The 17,027-nt window shown below is 42.1% G+C and overlaps 1 long non-coding RNA gene across 3 annotated transcripts in view; it reads left to right on the forward strand.

Moving 5' to 3' along the window:
• LOC136502330 (uncharacterized) overlaps nucleotides 1-8,817 on the forward strand; it is a 37,497-nt gene extending 28,680 nt beyond the window's left edge. The window contains exon 3 of one of the 3 annotated variants that reach the window (XR_010770492.1): nucleotides 8,780-8,817. This is a non-coding gene — a long non-coding RNA (uncharacterized lncRNA). Of the gene's footprint in view, nucleotides 1-3,272; nucleotides 3,426-7,303; nucleotides 7,464-8,779 lie in introns of those variants that run through there. The other 2 variants (XR_010770490.1, XR_010770491.1) reach the window with 2 other exon arrangements.
• The last annotated feature ends 8,210 nt before the right edge of the window (nucleotides 8,818-17,027 follow it).

The raw sequence follows: 17,027 nt of genomic DNA on the forward strand, positions 1-17,027 counted from the left end.
GACTTTCTTGATGATTGACTTTGCTAGTCTTGAAGCCGACTCCACTCTTGTCACCAAAGTTTCTTTGAGTCTTCAACATATGCTCAAAGGTGACTTGAGAGTTGTAGCACCTCTCTAACTTGTTGCTCAATTTCTTCACTTGTTTATTAAGCTCATTGTTCTCTTTCAAAAGGTTAGTCTCACAAGACATAGAAGTAGAACAAGCATCTATTTGTGAAGAGCATGGCATATCTAATAAATCATCACAAGAGGTGGATACATGCTTCTTGCCTACATCACAAGGGTTAGCAATAATATGTGATTGATCAATTGACCCATGTGATGAACTTTCATTATTTTTAAGTTTCTTTGTAAATACTTTAATAAGAGAAGCATGTTGTTCTAATAATTCATCATGAGATGCAAGTAGTGTCTCATGATTCAATTTAAGCTCATCAAGTGAAGATTTATATGCATCAAGTAATTTCTTATGTTCTTCACAAGAGTTCTTTAGAAATGAGTTTTCATTTTCTAATTTTAATGTTTTAGCTTTCTCATTTTCTAAAGACATGGTCATGCTAGCAAGTCTACTAACAAGCTCATCATATGAATCAACATGATCAACCACATCATCATTTGATACCTTGGTGTCACTTTGTGACATGAGACAATGTGGTGTAGTGGATGGGCTTGTAGTAGCATCATCATGGCTTGAGCATGAACCATCATTACCATCAAGTGTGCATGGGGTAGCATCATCACTCGCAACACTTGTGTCATCATCATCAACTTTGTCAAGTGAACTTGTAGTAGATCGATCATGTCACACCCCAAAATTTCTAATTTTGGGTTATGCATAGAAAACACTAATTAAAATAAATGTTTTGATATTTGGATAAAATTTACCAATCTTAGTTTGAACTAGCGTAAATTTAGTTATAGGAAAAATGTGAATTTTCAAGCTTTTCCAAATTAATTTGACAAGCTATTGCTTGATGTGTTGCTTGGTTGTTGATTTATTTCATGTTGTGAGAAAAGATTTTAAAAATGCGTTTAGTAAGTCGATCTTCTTTCTCCAGCAATTCTTAGTCTTTCTCACCGATCAAATTCCTTGTTTTCCGACTTAATATTTGCTTGAGAAGTATCCTAAAATCTTTTCCATGAAATCCAAATCACTCCTTCCTGCTCACTATTCATTAACCTATCTCCATGGATACCTCGGGAATTTCTTTGGCTTTTTTTGGAACTTGTTCTCACTTGTTTGTGAGCATAATCTAATTTTTAAATGCTCCAAAATATCATTTCATGAGCTCCAAATACTTTATTTGGGTTCGTCTTGTTCTAAAATATCTCTGAGAATTTTTCGTGAATTTTCGGAGCCTTCGGAGTATTTTTCGTGGCTTAAAATTCCATTCTGAACTTTTCTAGAATTATTTTATCCATGAAATTAATTAATTTCGAAAATAATAAAATATCTCAGATTTTCTCATGCCCAAAGGCCCATGTCTTTATTTACTAATGGGCTTTAATAATTAATTAGGCCTATTAGTAAAGGTGGAGGGTGCAACATCAATTAGTACCATATTGCTAGTCGATGTAGATGTGGGGAGTTCTTCGCCCTATATATATGTACCAACCCCTTGGACTAAGCACACCAAAACTACCGTATGAGGAACCCCTAGTTTGAGAAATCCTTCGTGTAGTAAATTGATATTTCAACTCTCCTTGTCATGCCATCATCGGCCAACTCCGGCGAGCTTTTCCGGCCATCTTCGTCCTCGTCTCCGGATCCAGGAAAAAGATGAGGTGAGTTACAAGTTCACCATGAGTTAATTACAGTTCTGCCATCGATCTTTTAATCCCTTTGTTTTCCTTTTGCGGCGCGGGAGTTTCGGTGTCCTTCGTCTTCCAGCAGCTTGACCACGCCGTCTCGCCCGCGTGGTCAGCACCGCCGCCATCACATGGCTGTGTACGACCGTTCGGCAAGCAGCCTCAGCTGGCCAGCAAGCTCCTTCGAGCTGCCCTGTTGCCGTGGGCGTGCTCTGCAGCCGTGACCTGTCTAAGGCCGAGCCTGCAATCCCATGTGGGCCAGACCTCCTCCGACAGTGCCCGGCCCCTGCCCCAAGGTCAAGCCGCCCCTGCTGTCCTGCATCAGCCGGAGCTCCATGGATGTTCATGATCTGTACGTACAGGTACAAGATAGAAGCTGTTATTTACGGTTTTGTCACCCGACGGGATTAGCAATAGTTTAGTCGTTTTAACTCCGTTTTGCCTGGTTCAAGTTGTGTTAGATTTAGGTCGATTTAGGTCGATATGCTTTACGCAATAGTGTTAATACTTTTCAAATCACTTGTTTTTTTTTCATATAAAGTAAATATTAAATTGACTAATGTGCATGCAACTAGTTTTCTAATTTATAATTTAAAAGCCATGTATGTATATGCTATGGTGTTTCATAAACTAATACTAATATGACTAATCACAAACATTAATATACTTTTAAATTATAAATTTTCTTAGTTTAACAAGACGTCAGATACAGTTCTATTAGAGGTTCTCACGTGCTCCTTTATTTTGAAAAGTTAAAGTTTATTTTAGTTAAATAATACATACTAGTGTATAAATTAAAATATGATTAACTGAAACATATCACATATAATAGATAGACGTAGATGATCTTAGATATTTATTTCTTTTGCAAAGTAAATTTAAAATGACTTTAATATATTTTCCATATAGTTAAATATATTAGAATAAATTATATGTATGCAACTAGTTTTTATAACTAAAATCAATATATAGGCTTTACACTTTGGTATTTTGTACATAAATATTAATATAGTTAATTGCTAATAAAAATATGTTTTTAATTGTAAATTTTCTTAGCTCCAACATGCATCGCACGTAAACCCAATAGATGTTTTCACGTGCTCTTTTATCTTTGCAAATTTATAGTTTGAATGGCATCATTTTTATAAATAAAACATGACTAGGTTCAACTCGGCTTTTGAATTAAAACATGCTTTGTTAAAACTGAACTAATATCTTTCTTATGGTTTTGCTTAATTAAAATAAATCAAGCATGTAGGCTTTTCTTTTCTTTTATAAATAATATAAAACTCACGATTTTATGGTTTCTTTTTAACGATAGTTAGGCTATCGGTGTTTCTTACATTCTCTCGGTCGTAGTAACGAGTTCTCGTTTAGTACGATGTTTGCTCTTGTGTGGTGTGTTGTCTTAGTCTACTTTGTTTCTTATATGTTTGCCTATGTGTGGTGCTTGCTACGAGTAGAACAAGAATCGTCTGTGAGCGCTGAAGACCAGAAGTTGCCGAATGGAAGATAGAGTGAAGCTTCTTGAAGCAAGATGCTTTGGGTGTAAAGCAAGTTTAAGGCAAGTATAGCATGGGATCATTCTTGATGTCCTATTCACTTTAACCACTGAATTTCATATGCATGTGTCCTCCTTGTCACCTTTATTGGATCGCCTAGAAATTGTTTACTGATTACCTTGAAACCCCGAAATATATGCATTTGGGTATCATTTGTGCTAGTGCTGAACATTGACCATGATCTTGATACTTGATTAATAATTGAGCTATAAACTATAAAAGATGACTTGTTAGCAACAACAGGAGGGTTAAATTCTCTCTCCATGATGACTCATTTGTAAGTGATCATCCGGGACTTACAATACATCTGTGAGGGCTACATGGCTCTGGCTCTAGTTGCTTAGAAGACCTTTTCTAGCCGGCTTAGAGGATACTGCGAGTTGGGTATAGGACAGCCTCTGTCCTGTTGAGCCTAGCTATGGAAGCAGCCTTTTATTTTTGGAAGGGGGGGTTCCTATATCCGATGACCCTGCGGCCCTTCCCGGTTAGACAAACTTTTGAGTGGCTTTATATGGTTCTCTGTGTTTTGGGCCTAGCTAACTCGGGCATTTGAGAATCATGACTCACAGTGAAAGTGTACACCTCTGCGTAGAGTTTAATAAACTAATATATCAGCCGTGCTCACGGTCACGAGCGGCCAAGGGATTCTTATGCCAAAGATGAGCACTTGTCTAATTATGCTTAACTAAGTTGTCTTTGAGCTATTTATTGTTCTTGTATAATGATCATGTGTTATGGGAACTATGATGCTACCTTGTTGCTAATAAATGCTAAAACTTGATCATACACTTAAAAGCTACTTGCAGTTCAACCAGTGTCAGCTATTTGAACCTCATAAACCCTATGTTATATTTGCTGAGTTCGACATGGACTCACCCTTGTAATTTCCCCCACACCTCATGCTGGATAACAGTCTGTCAGAGATTTGAGAAGTTGGGCTTGTGGTCAACCAGTCAGTTGGATCTAGTGGAGTAAAGTCTGCACCCGGAGATCAGAGTTGTCTATCCATTAATTGCTTCCTAAGGTTATCTCTTTTGCTAAGTTCGCTATATATTAAGTATTATGAATTGATACTGCCCCTTCATTTGTAGCTATATGTGAGATTTGATTTCTAGGGCTCACATATGGTGTGCATTCGGCTTTGTCCTTGAAACCGGGTGTTACAAGTGGTATCAGAGCAATGCTGACTGTAGGACGCAAGCCTAGTTAGCACTGGTCGATTTGTAAAGCTTACTTTGCTATAAAACTATTTTTCTATCTCCTTGGATCATTGATTTGCTATTTCTCATCCTTGTCTTATTGTCTCCTCCTTGATTGCTTCCTTTGAGCTATTAACTTCTTATGTTCTTGAAGTTTTGTTTATGTTGTTTCACTAAAACTTTTCTGACCCTGTCTTGTTCAAATTTACGATTGCCTTTCATCATCTATACTCCACTCCTTAGGATGATCGCCATTTCTATAGAAGCACGTGTAGTGTCGATGTGGTGCTGCGTGTTGTCTTGCTTGTTGTGTTGCTTGCATGCCCTCTCAATGTTGTGATCCAACAAAGACCCTGAAGATGAAGTTCCAAAGTCAAGTAAAGCCCTTGTTAAGTGGGGTAGCGTCTCCTGTCAACAACAAGTCCTGAGTATCTCAAGCAACAAGGCATGAAGATCCGTCCTATCTTTCTCTCTAGTCTCTTCGAATCTCGGGACGAGATTCCTGTTAAGTGGGGTAGAATTGTCACACCCCAAAATTTCTAATTTTAGGTTGTGCATAAAAAACACTAATTAAAATAAATGTTTTGATATTTGGATAAAATTTACCAATCTTAGTTTGAACTAGCGTAAATTTAGTTTTAGAAAAAATGTGAATTTTCAAGCTTTTCCAAATTAATTTGACAAGCTATTGCTTGATGTGTTGCTTGGTTGTTGATTTATTTCATGTTGTGAGAAAAGATTTTAAAAATGCGTTTAGTAAGTCGATCTTCTTTCTCCAGCAATTCTTAGTCTTTCTCACCGATCAAATTCCTTGTTTTCTGACTTAATATTTGCTTGAGAAGTATCCTAAAATCTTTTCCATGAAATCCAAATCACTCCTTCCTGCTCACTATTCATTAACCTATCTCCATGGATACCTCGTGAATTTCTTTGGCTTTTTCCGGAACTTGTTCTCACTTGTTTGTGAGCATAATCTAATTTTTAAATGCTCCAAAATATCATTTCATGAGCTCCAAATACTTTATTTGGGTTCGTCTTGTTCTAAAATATCTCTGAGAATTTTCCCTGAATTTTCGGAGCATTCGGAGTATTTTTCGTGGCTTAAAATTCCATTCTGGATTTTTCTAGAATTATTTTATCCATGAAATTAATTAATTCCGAAAATAATAAAATATCTCAGATTTTCTAATGCCCAATGGCCCATGTCTTTATTTATTAATGGGCTTTAATAATTAATTAGGCCTATTAGTAAAGGTGGAGGGTGCAACATCAATTAGTACCATATTGCTAGTCGATGTAGATGTGGGGAGTTCTCCGCCCTATATATATGTACCAGCCCCTTGGACTAAGCACACCAAAACTACCGTATGAGAAGCCCCTAGTTTGGGAAATCCTTCGTGTAGTAAATTGATATTTCAACTCTCCTTGTCATGCCATCATCGGCCAACTCCGGCGAGCTTTTCCGGCCATCTTCGTCCTCGTCTCTGGATCCAGGAAAAAGATGAGGTGAGTTACAAGTTCGCCATGAGTTAATTACAGTTCTGCCATCGATCTTTTAATCCCTTTGTTTTCCTTTTGCGGCACGGGAGTTTCGGTGTCCTTCGTCTTCCAGCAGCTTGACCATGAGGTGGAGCAATCTTTCACAATCACCAAATTGTGATCATGCTCAACACACTCATGCACCTCCTTCTTGAATTTGCCATCATCCCATGTGGAGGAATCACCGAAGGTTTCTTTGTTGGACTCCCATATCTCACGAGCGGTCCCCTTGTAGTTTACTTGCTTCATCAAATCAAAATGTAAAGCATCCAATAGAAAACAACAAGCATGTGTATCAAATTCATAGAAGACTCTTTGAGCTTTGGTTAGAGTTCTATGATCCAAGACATGTGTGAGACCACTAGTGACAACCCACCAAAATTTAGGTCCCTTTGCACGAAAATGATCAAGCATGTGATTTTTCCAAAGTGCAAAGTTTGTGCCATAAAAAATGTGTGCCTCACAAACATCTAGCCCATTAGACGCCATCCTCTCGGGTCGGTGAAGACCACAAATGAGAGACCGGGCTCTGATACCACTTGAAGGGTCGAGATGGCGGACTAGTGTAACACCCCAAATTTTGCACTTTTAGAAATAGAGTAAAAATGATTTATTTTGTATTTTTGTGCTCATAAAATATAGGCAAACTAATATTTTTCTCTAAATTAAAATGTATCATAGGCTTAGCAACGTGGTTGTGTATACATGCTGGTGCATATATTTTTATTGTGATGTATGCGTGTTGTGTGACTTCATGTTGAGAGTGAGCAAAGTTTTCAAAACGTGTTTGGTAAATCAACCTTCCTTCTCTAGTATGTCTGCGTTTTTTTTTCTATCATCGAAATTGTCTCGGCTCGCTAATCCATCTCCTATCAATTCTATTTTTATGCTCCTAGCATTTCTTTCCTTAACGTGATGGTATAATATAATATAAAAAAATGATCTTTTAAGGAAGCATCCATCCTTTTGTCTTTCTTAGCTGGATGATGGTTTTTCTTGTAGCCGACTAGTTCTCTTTCCTTGGAATCATCCGATGACTAAGTTGTAAGTCGCGTACATCAAGGACTCTCACGACGTTTCTCATATGCCATCTTTATTCTATATAAATAGCAGGAGTCGTCGTTTCTTTTCTAAAATCCCTAACCTAAGCCAATCAATCCTGATCTAGCTGCCGCCCATCATCTTCATCTGCAGTCGCCGCTTCGTCGTCGCCCCGGGCTATCTACCGAGCTTCGCGTCGTGCCTCACCGAGCCGCTGCTGGAGCTGGACGCTTCCTTGTCGTCGAGTTCTTCGTTTTGCTTTTCATCTGGAGAACCCATGCAAGAAGCCGCCGTCATCCCTCCGAGCACCACGCCATCGTTGTTCGTTCCAGATCGTCAAAATTCCTTGTGGTGAGTTCGCCGAAATGCCTGTGCCTGCTCCATCCCTGTGTTTTTTTTAACGCAGCAATCCGAGGCTTGTATCATCGAGGCTCCATCACCGGCCATGGCGCATGGCAGCACCGTGCATGCTCGGCATGTTCGTAGCTGATCCGATTAGCTTGATGACATCAATCGATGACATCATGTATGTTTTGTGGCCGTTTTTCGTTACGAGAATAAATCTAGAAATACTATAGAAATACACATAAATATAAATACTCATCGTGAGACGTCCATTCTAGTAGCTTAGCTTTGAGCCGACGTGGTCTACGTGTCGATGTTTATGTGCCACATACTTTTGTAATATATTTATTTAAATATTAAATTGGTTAATGATTATGCAAACATGTTTCTAAATAAAAGCAATTTAGGGCGAGGTCGATCATTTTATATTTAACTGTTAACTTGATTAAAGTCAAATTAAATGTGTTTCAGTATATTATGCCTATGCTAAACATGGACATATCATATTCGTTTGGATATTTTCACGTGCACTCGTCTTTCGCTAAGTTAAAGTTTAATAATTTGATCGTGTGCTTATAATTAAAATATAATTAATTATACTTTAGTTTTCTTTATTCAAATATAAATTTGACTTATCGAATATGTACTTTCACTCGCTGAAAATTCTTCTAAAGTTAGCATGTTCATGCCGTAGCTTTTCGGCTTGTTCTTCCATATATAGTTAAATACCAAATTGATTAAATGTTATTAGTTATATAATTAAAAACAATATAGGTTATTATATGATGTTTCTTTTACAAATAAATATTGATTAGATTAATGGCAACTTCAATATATTTTATAATCGTAAATTTCTTAAAGCTAAACGTGGTCAGATAAAACTAATTTAGATGTCCTCACGTATTTGTTTTACAAAGATAAAGTTTAACTTGCTCAATAGATTATGTGATAAAATATATAAGGTAAGATATGATTAGATAACTCGTCTTTGAGAATTATAAGACATAATTGGACTAATCTGGATTATTAGGTTCCTCATGGTTTTTTTTGTAATTTAAATAAATCAAGCATGTAGAGGTTTTTCTTTTCTTTTGACGATAAAATAAAACACTGGTAGTCGTTTCTTTTGACGATAGTTGTGTAGCCGGTGTTTCTTGTGATCTAGTGACCGTAGCATCTAGTTATCTTTTAGTACGATGTTTTCTCTCGTGTGATGTATTGTTCTTAGTTGTCTGTATTTGTTTGCTTGTATGTTTGTCTATGCATGGTGCTTGCTTCGAGTAGAACAAGAGCGCTGGAGATCAGAATATGAAGTGTCGAAGCTGTAGAATGGAAGATGAAGTTGATGCTTCTCTAAGCAAGTTGCTATGGGAGTAAAGCAAGTTTAAGGCAAGTATAGCTTGGGTTTTCTTTCTGTGACCATGACCTTGAAACTTGATTAATGAATATGCTATAAACATAAACAAGATGACTTTTTAGCAACATAAGGACTTGTCTTGTAACTGATCATTCGGGACTTACAGTACAGCTGTGAGGGCTATATGGCTCTGGCTTTAGCTCAGTATGAGGTCTTTTTCTAGCCGGCTTAGAGGATACTGCGAGTTGGGTATAGGACAACCTCTGTCCTGTTGAGCCTAGCTATGGAAGCGGCCTTTTATTTTTTTGGAAGGGGGGTTCCTTTATCCGATGACCCTGCGGCCCTTCCCGGTTAGACGAAATCTTTGAAAGGCTTCATAGTGAACCCTGCCGGCCTTCCTTGGTAGAGGGTTAAGAGGCTCGTGACCTCGGGCGAAAGGGCAATTCACGACTCACAGTGAAAGTGCACACCTCTGCGCAGAGTTTAATAAACTGGTATACTAGCCGTACTCACGGATACGAGCGGCCTTGGAACACTTACATAAGGGATGATGACTTTTACTTGTTAAGATGATCATTTATGTCAATTGTTTAAGATATTTATTATTCAATTATACTTGATCATGTGGATATGGAATACACTACCTTGTTGCTATATTTGCGGAGTTTGACATGGACTCACTCTTGCAATTTCCTCCACACCTCAGGACGAAGTTCAGATTGCTAGTTTTCAAAGGAGTTAGGCTTGTGATCAACCAGTCAGTTGGATCTAGTGGAGTGAAGTCTGCACCTGGAGATCAGAGTTGTCTATCCGTTGATTGCTTTCTAAGGTTATCTCTTTTGCTAAGTTCGCTATATACTAAGCATTGTGAATTGATACTGCCCCTTCATTTGTAGCTATATGTCAGGTTTGATTACCAGGGCTCACATATTGTGTGCATTCGGTTTTGTCCTTAAAACCGGGTGTTACAACTAGAGGGGGGTGAATAGTCTTTTTTAAAATTAATCGCGTTGGCTAACCGAAACAAGTATGGAATTAAGACGATCGGTCTAGCCAAAACTACACCCCTCTATCTATGTTCTCTAGCACCTTTCAAAGATACTAATCAAGTAACAAAGGTGCCGGTCTAGCTAGAGCTCACCTAACGAATTCTAGGAGCAAGGTCACACAAACCTATGCCACTAGTACTTTAAGCAACAAGGGAGCTCCTACACATGCTAGTAAGCAAAAGCACAAAGCCAACTAAGCTCACTAGCAATGCTCAATAACAAGGCAACCAATGCCACATTAGAGAGCGCAAATACTTAGCTACACAAACTAAGTAATGTGACTAACAAGGTTACACAAACCAAATTAGCCACGTAAGGGAGCTACTTCTATGCTACACAAGCAAGAAGGTAATTAGCAAGCTACACAAGCTATCTAATTACAAGAGCAACTACACAAGCTTAATATGTATAACAGTAATTGCAAGCTTGTGTAATAGGGATGCAAACCAACGGGAAGAACAAGGTTGACACGATGATTTTTCTCCCGAGGTTCACGTGTTTGCCAACACGCTAGTCCCCATTGTGTCGACCGCTCACTTGGTGGTTCGGCGGCTAATTAGCATCACCCGCTAAGCCCGCACGTCGGGCGCCGCAAGAACCTACCCCTTGAGTGAGGGTAGCTCAATGACACGCTTTACTAAAGTTGCTCTTCGCGACTCCCGCGGGGCGAGCACAAGTGCCCCTCACAAGCACTTCTCCGGAGCACCGCACAAGCTTCTTGTGGGCTTCCACGGAGACCACTACCAAGCCGTCTAGAAGGTGGCGACCTCCAAGAGTAACAAGCACCACCGGCTTGCAACTCGATCACCTAGTGCCACTCGATGCAACCTCACGATGCAATCGCACTAGAATCACTCACTCACACAATCGAATGATCACTATCAAGTATGTGTGAGATGGAGGGCTCCTAAGCACTCTCAAGCATGGACACAAAGTCCCCCGACGTGCTCAGCTATAGCCATGGTCGAAGGCCACTTCTATTTATAGCCCCAAGGGCTAAACTAGCCATTACCCCTTTACAGGGCAACTGTCGGGTCGACCGGACGCTCCGGTCGTGTTGACCAGACGCTGGTCCTCAGCGTCCGGTCGCCCGATGACAGCCACGTGTCACCTGTGTTCAACGACATTCTTCCGATCTCAACGGTCATCTTCTGACCGGACGCAGCAGCTTCAACTGACCGGACGCTGGACCTCAGCGTCCGGTCGTTTACAGTAAGGGTCCAAAACATGTTTTTGCCGACCGGACACGTCCGGTCATGCTTGACTGGACACAGCCCAGCGTCCGGTGCTTAACCCTAATCACTGTGCCGACCGACAACACGACCGGACGCAGCCCTTTAGCATCTAGTCGCATAGTGACCCAGCGTCCGGTCAGTTGACTGACGCCAGCGTCATTGCGACCAACACCATTTCACCTCTAACTTCTTCTCCTTTGTAAATGTGCCAACACCACCAAGTGTACACCACCATGTGTATGTGTGTTAGCTTTTCACAATCATTTCCCAAAGGGTTAGCCACTCAACTTGTCACGCCACTCAATCCTAGCGACGATGCAAAGTTAGATCACTCGAGTGGCACTAGATGACCGATATGCAAACAAGTTTGCTCCTCTTGATAGTACGACCATCTATCCTAAACCCGGTCATAAACTTCTCTACACACCTATGACCGGTGAAATGAAATGCCCTAGGTTATACCTTTGCCTTGCACATTCCATTCCATTTCCTCCAACGTCGATGCAACACATGCACCAACACGATCAACAATGATATGATCCACTTCATATCATCATGTGATCATATTGGTTCATCGATCTTAACTTTACTTGCTCTTCACCAGTGCCATCGTCCATCGGCGCCAAGTCTTGCTTAAGCTTCACCGCCACGCGGTCCATCACTCCAAAGCCTTCGACTTGCCCTTCACGCTTGCAACCGGTCCATCAAGCCAAGTCTTGTCTTGATCTTCTCCACCTTGATCACATGACTCAATGTCATGTCTCATGTGCATTTAAGCTCCTTCATCATCACATGTGTGAGCTTTGCAACATCTCCAAACCATTTTCACCTTCATGGCATATGTTGCTCACACATATGTACGTGTGGACTAATCACCTATGTATCTCACATAAACACAATTAGTCCACCTAAGTTGTCACTCAATTACCAAAACCAAACAAGGACCTTTTAGCTTGGTACTACAAGAGGTTCATTGAAGGTTTTTCCAAGCTTGCTAAGCCTATGACAGCTCTATTGGAAAAGAATACTAAATTTGTATGGTCTGATAAATGCCAGGCAAACTTTGATGAGCTAAAGAAGAGATTGACTATAGCTCCAGTGTTGATTTTGCCAGATTTAAGCAAGAACTTCTCTATATATTGTGATGCATCTCGTCTAGGCCTTGGATGTGTTCTTATGCAAGAAGGAAGAGTGGTGGCATATGCATCTAGACAATTGAGGAAGCATGAGTTAAACTACCCTACACATGACTTGGAATTGGCTGCTGTGGTTCATGCTTTGAAAATCTAGTGACATTATCTAATTGGTTATAAGGGTGATATCTATACAGATCACAAGAGTTTGAAGTATATTTTTACCCAGTCAGATCTGAATCTGAGACAATGTCGTTGGTTAGAATTGATCAAAGACTATGATTTGGAAGTGCATTATCATCCGGGAAAAGCAAATGTCGTAGCTGATACACTTAGCAGGAAGAGTTATGCCAATGGACTTCGGATGACATTTATGCCAGCAGAGTTGTGTGCTGAAATGGAGCATCTCAACTTGAGCTTTGTCACTAATGCAATGGAATTGGCGATAGAGCCTACATTGGAGCAAGAGATACGTAAAGGTCAATTGAGGATGAAAAACTTAAGGAGATAGCGGAGAATATAGTGCTTGGAAAGGCACCAAGATTCAGGATGGATGAGCAAGAGATATGTAAAGGTCAATTGGAGGATGAAAAACTTAAGGAGATAGCAGAGAATATAGTGCTTGGAAAGGCACCAAGATTCTAGCTACACTGATTCTATCTCCATTGGGTGATGTCACAACAACAGATCTCTCCTAACACTGAATCACTGCCCGGTGTTGTTTCATCCAATCCATACCTAGAATAAGATCAATTCCCGCTGTTCTCAACACAATAGGTTTCACTTTGAAGTCTACCCCCCTTAAGGAAAGGCTAGCTGAGGGACTCCAATAAGAAGCTGGCATGCTACCTCCCGGTGAATTTACTAGTATGGGGGTTTTCATGGCACATAAAGGTATGCTATGCATTCTAACAAAAGCTTGGGAAATAAATGAATGCGAAGCACCTGAATCAAAAAGTACTGTAGCAGAGATAGAGTTGACACTGAACGTACCCAACATGACATCAAGCGTCTCTTGAGCTGCATCAGATGACACATAGTTCACTTTTGCAGTGTGAGGTGGTCGGGCATTGAACTTCGGATTGCCATTCTGGTTCTGTGGAGCTTGCTGGTTCTGGTTCTTTGGAGACTGATGAGCATAGTGACCTACTTCTCCACAGCGACAGCATGCGTTAGGGTTATTGGGTGCACCACTCTTCATAGGAGCATTGTTGGGCATTCCCTGGCGTGGTGCCGGATTACCGGTCTGTTGCTGGGGACGCTGATTACCAAACTATTGTTGGTACTGAGGGCGTTGATGGAACTGGTTACGCTGAGGATACTGACCATGGATTCCCTGATTAGATGGTCCTTGATTCCTCTACTGAAAACCCTGTTGGGGATAGGCACGTGGGCGGGTGTTGCTTCCAGAAGCTTGCCCTTGAAGCCTCCTCTCCTTGGCTTCCATCTCCTTACGCTTATTATCAATCACAATAGCGCGGTTCACCAATGACTAAAAGTTAGGGTATGTGTTGGACATAAGCTAGAGCTGTAGGCCATTATAAAGTCCCTTGAGGAAGCGACATTGCTTCTCACTATCCTCAGCTACATTATTTGGAGCATAGCGTGATAGTTGAGCAAACTTGTCACGATACTCCGCCACAGACATGGATCCTTGCTTAAGGGACCTGAATTCCTCCTGCTTCAGCTCCACTAGTCCATCGGGAATATGATATGATCAGAAATTGTCCTTAAATTCCTGCCAGGTGATAACAGGAGCATTGTTGGGGCGTCCATACTGGAAAGACTCCCACCAATCCTGAGCTGCTCCCTGGAGTTTACCAGAAGCATACAACACCTTCTCAAGATCATTGCATTGTGCTATGTTAAGTTGCCTTTCCACAGCACGCAACCAATCGTCTGCCTCCAAGGGGTCTGAGGCGTGGGTGAACACCGGAGGGCGACCCTTCATGAATTCTCCACGCTTGTCTCTGACCTGAACAGGCGGTGGTCCTCTTGCAGGCTCGTTATCTAAGCGTGGCATCATGGCTTGCATCAACTGTGCTTGCATTCCCATTAATTGCTCCATAGTCACTGGTGGCGGTGGTGGTGGATTCATGGGAGCACCAAGACCATGACCACGGCCTCTGCCTCTTCTTCCTCTTGCGGCCATCTGCTTTTCAAACAAATGCGCAAAATTTTAGAGATTTCCAAATTATAAAGAACTTATAAAAGATAAGGAACAACGCTGAGGATTTTCTGGACAAGATTCAAATACAACAGTTTAGTAAATCTATCATAACTTGAGTTTCAGAGACCCAACAGAGACGTACTAGGAATGGTTAGAAAGCTTAGGAGATCAGCTACAACTTTTATTTAGAACACTTTTACAGATTCTGATATACACATGGTCAAAAATAGAGCTAAACCGAATCTGTTATGAGTTCCAGACTGCGCAGAATCATCAACTTGTGACAGCTAGATCTCACAAACCTGAATAGATATCAACATGATTCCAGAGACGTTTGAAAGATACAGAAGTCTAGATATCTCCACAAAAATTTTAGAATTTTTGGCAGCCCAGATCTCGAGATACAAGATAAAGAACACAAGCTGCTCCAGAAAATAGCACAACAGAGATATGATAAAGCAACCCATCTGCATTAAGACTTCATCTAAACTTAACGTTCGAACCTATGAAATTTGTGGACATGCCCACAAATTTCCAACAATCAAACAAACTCTAAATCATCCAAGTTCACAATTAAAAGCATGAAATCACTAAAGTTCACAAGACAAAACAAGACTAGACATGACACACGAACTAACAACGTCGTAGCTTTAAACAAGGCACCAAACACCTATGGGGCTGTGTCAATCATGGTGAACGACCGGGGCTTCTTCTTGTAGATCGGTGGCAGCCCAAGTTGAGCACGCAGTTCGTCAACCTGCTTCTAGAGACACCTCTCGGCCCTCTGTGATGCACGCAGCTCTCCCTTGACTTCTTCATCTACCCCCTGCATGGCATGGACATGTCGCACTGTTGCTTCCAGAGTTGGATCACTTTCTAGTGGTGCCAGGACCTATCAATTACCCTCATGGTCATTGCGAGGAAGGAATCTAAAACGATCCTCCTTCATGGCCTCAGAACGACGATCATGGTAGTAGATGTAAGCGTCCTGCGCTGCATGTTCCATGCCAACCAATGCATGAGTCTGTCTGGCAGTGGCACTGTGGACAATCTCCACCTCATGTCCATTCTTTATGTCGTTCCAGACGGTGACAATCAGCTCTTCCTTCCAAAGAGTTGCCTCCAAAGGGTGCTGGTACTCTGCACAGTGATAGTTGATGGAGGCGTGCAGATCAGTGTAGTAGTCACCCAGCACCTAAGTAAGGAGGGTGTGGTAGTAGGCCATCTTCGGGGCCTGCTTGAAGTAGTATTTGCACAACCAGCCCATCTCCTCATCCACCACAGGGACAGCTGGGGGTGGCACAGGCGTTGGTGAAGTAGCTGATGACTCCGTTGGTGTAGCTGCAATAGCATAGACAGGTGCAACAACTGGAGTAGGAGTAGGTGCGGGTGCAGGAGTCGGGGTAGCCATCCACTCCTCATCTTCTGTAACACCCTAAAAATTTCATCCTTTTAAAATAGTTAAATTTGATTTATTTAAGTTATTATGTGTGCATTCAAATATAGGAAATTAATAATTTTTGGGAAATTAAAATCAATCATAAGGATATATACATGTTGAAGCACTCATGCTGGAGCATTGTATTTAATATGTGGAGTGGTTTTGATTTAAATTCAAAAGGATCCAAAAATCATTTGGAAATGGAATTGGAAAATAGAATTGGAAAAAGAAAAGGGAATTCTTTTCTCCCCTTCCCTTCTCCAGTTTTTGGCCCGCAGGCCCTTTCTCCCGCTGGCCCGCGCGCCCCCTCCTTTCCCCTTCTCCTGCTTTTCCTTCCTGGGCCGGCCCAGCAACCGCCGCCGCGCCAGCTCAGCACCACATGGGCAACCACCGCCGCGCCCTCCTTCCCTCTCAGCCGCTGATGACCCGGCCCCGCCTGTCAGTGCCTTCCCCCACCTCCTGCAACCGCCACGCTCGGTCAAGCGCAACCGCCGCCGCGCCCCTTCCAGACGTGGGAGCGTCCTTCTCGAGCGCCCGACCTCTTTAAAACGGGGCCGTGACCGTCCGCCGCACCCCCTGCTGTTTCCCCGCTCCACTCTCGTGTTCACCTGTGCATGAGGAGGCTGCAACCGCCGCTCCGAGGTCACCGAGGTCCGCCATCCGCCCCTCCGTGCGGATAGCCGTCCCCGAGCCGCCGTCGACATCGTTTTTCCCCGCTGTGAGAACCCCCTTGCTCCCCTCTTTCTCCCCGTGCCGATATTTTCTTGTTTCACGGCTTCTAGTGCCCTAGCCGCGTGTGCCGACGAGCTTCCGGCCGTCAGCCATGGCCACCACCGCCACGGCCGCATCGTCTGGCCCCGTTCTCGGCCTAGCCGAGGTCGCGTGAACCCCCTCTCTCCCCCGGTGCTCTCGGATGGGCACACCGTGGCCCGTAGGCCGAGTTCCACGCGTGCCGGTGACCTCCTCGCCGTCGGCAATGGCTGCACCGCCATGGCCGCACAGTTCCCGGCCGGCGTCCACCCTTCTCTCTCCCTCCCATCTAATCTGAACCACCCATCCATGATCCAATGGCTCACATAAGCCGATACCCCTTCGCGTGTCAGTTTTGCTAATGAGTCCCTGAGCTTTTCTAAATCCTAACCCATAG

This window comes from Miscanthus floridulus, chromosome 13 (genome assembly GCF_019320115.1).
Source record: "Miscanthus floridulus cultivar M001 chromosome 13, ASM1932011v1, whole genome shotgun sequence".
Lineage (NCBI taxonomy): Eukaryota > Viridiplantae > Streptophyta > Magnoliopsida > Poales > Poaceae > Miscanthus > Miscanthus floridulus.